This window comes from Odontesthes bonariensis, chromosome 2 (genome assembly GCF_027942865.1).
Source record: "Odontesthes bonariensis isolate fOdoBon6 chromosome 2, fOdoBon6.hap1, whole genome shotgun sequence".
NCBI lineage: Eukaryota > Metazoa > Chordata > Actinopteri > Atheriniformes > Atherinopsidae > Odontesthes > Odontesthes bonariensis.
This window is the reverse complement of record NC_134507.1, coordinates 36,225,451-36,227,636: the sequence shown is the minus strand read 5'-3', so window position 1 is coordinate 36,227,636 and position 2,186 is coordinate 36,225,451. Positions and strand designations below refer to the sequence as shown.

The window sequence follows — 2,186 nt, the reverse complement described above, 5'->3', positions numbered from 1 at the left end:
ATTGCTCGATGCGGGTCGAAGTGGCAATTTGGACCCGCTCAGGTAGTGGGTCTCAGTGTGAAAGGGGCTACAGATTCTTTTAAAAACAGGATTCAACGTCAGATATTCATGATCTGAAGGGGATGAACTCCTGTGCTTCTGCAGAATACCTGAGTTTCCTCCAGTGCGACCATGAAGTTGGTGTTTCTCACCATATATATTTATATTTACACTAACTTATAGATTTAATCTGCTGTAACTCGTGGTTAAATGGAGGTTTTCCTCTTTCTTTAACTGCAGAATTCCACCGTAATATAATTCTAGTTAAAAAAAATTAAATAATAAACTCATATGTCAGCTTTAGTTGTTTAGAAATTTAGATTGATGGTACCCCTAACCCTAACCCTTTGACTCTTCAGTCAAAGGCTTCTTCAGTTTGGATGCAAAACGGACCGCTACAGGAAATCTTTCCTGCCCACAGCCGTCAGCATTTATAATAACTCCTTGATTTAATTGAGTTACATCAACATTTAATATCCCTCTGGGATAAATAAAGTATTTTTGAATTTGAATTGAAATTGGATGGAAGCTTTTGGCTCCGGATGAAATGTTTTGGGTTCAGGTGGAACCGAACCGAGGGCCCATTGCACAAAAGTAAGATTTAGACATCCAGGATGAGTTACTTAGCCAGGTTCAAGGAATCCAAAACATGGGCGCCCAGGCTTAGTTGGTTGCACAAAGGCCAAGCCAGGATGAGCAGACACGGATTCATTAACCCAGGTGAAAGCGATCCTGGATAAGTGCTGCACACGGCTTGCTTAAACAGACCCCACGATCGATCATAGATTAACTGATTCACCATGGCAACAAGGGCGGCGTATTTCTCCCTAGCGGAGCAATAATTATTAATGGAAGCATATGAAGAGGTGAAGGAGAAAATAAAACAAAAAGGAAATACTGCCACAGTTAAAAAACAAAGGGAGCAAGCGTGGCAAACCATTGCTGACCGCCTGAATGCGTAAGTAGTGCACAAATACACACTCACCACTCCACTGAAACTATCACAATTAGGCTACAATCCAAATCAAATGTTAATTAACATATTTGAAAACATATTTGTAGGAGGAGTTTTATAGGATTGCAGGTAAGAAATTTTTTTTTTTTAAATTACAGTTACAATTACAATGTTAACATTCAGAGTAAGATACTCATTGCATCGTATTACAGGTTTCCTCAGGTGGCCATGAGGGGGATTTTGTGAACAGGAAAAACTTCCACAGCATTAATGTACAGGTGAACATGACTTTTGATAAAGTTAATTAATGAACACTGTACATTGCCTGTGATGTGCATTAATTGGTTTAACATCTTATTTCAGATGGTCTGCAATGCTGACTATTTGTTCAGTAATGTTGTGGCAAAGTGGCCCGGCTCGGTCCACGACTCCCGAGTGTTTCGGAACTCAGAGATCTATCGGCGCCCATCATAAGGTGAGCCACAGAACCTCTATTGATAACCACTTTTAACTTCATGGCTGTGTTTAGACTGTCACTACTTATGAGGTTGTGATGGTAACATTTTGTATTCACAGGTGAATTCCTGGGTGTATTGCTGGGTGACAGAGGGTATGCCTGCCAGCCTTTTCTGCTCACTCCATTTGCAGACCCTCTGGAGCAGGGGTCTCCAACCTTTTTCCCTCTGAGAACTACTTTCACAAAATAAAAATGGCCGAGAGCTACTTGTGTTTTGTAACATTTATTATCATCGCTCATTTTGAACAAACAAACTCAATAAGCCTTCTTTTCTTGAACATTTGCAATATGTTACTGTCCACATCTCACATTCTGTATTAAAACATAAAAAATAAAGAACAAAAATGGCATTCACAATAAAAACCATTTAGTTCAGTTCAATGTTGAGCAGTGAAGGTGTGTGTGTGTGAGTGTGTGTGTGTGAGAATGTGTTCAGAAGTTCAGCTTTTTTAGCCAGTGAGATGACTGACACTGCAAGGAGTCAGCAAGAGAGGTGTATGCTGGAGTGTATCCACTTAAGTTCACTCTTATGGAGTCATTTAAATGTTCATCAGTCAGTCTCGTTCTGAGCTTTGATTTCAGGATATTTATGTCAGAAAAAGCTGACTCACAGAGGTATGTAGACCCAAACAAAGCAGACATTTTCAGAGCTGCTTGGTGAAGATTTTCATAATC

General features: G+C 39.9%; 1 long non-coding RNA gene across 1 annotated transcript; it reads left to right on the top strand.

Moving 5' to 3' along the window:
• Positions 1–1,074: 1,074 nt before the first annotated feature.
• Positions 1,075–1,641, top strand: LOC142400650 (uncharacterized). Its single transcript, XR_012772953.1, has 3 exons — positions 1,075–1,272; positions 1,358–1,469; positions 1,571–1,641. It is a non-coding gene; the product is annotated as an uncharacterized LOC142400650 (long non-coding RNA).
• The last annotated feature ends 545 nt before the right edge of the window (positions 1,642–2,186 follow it).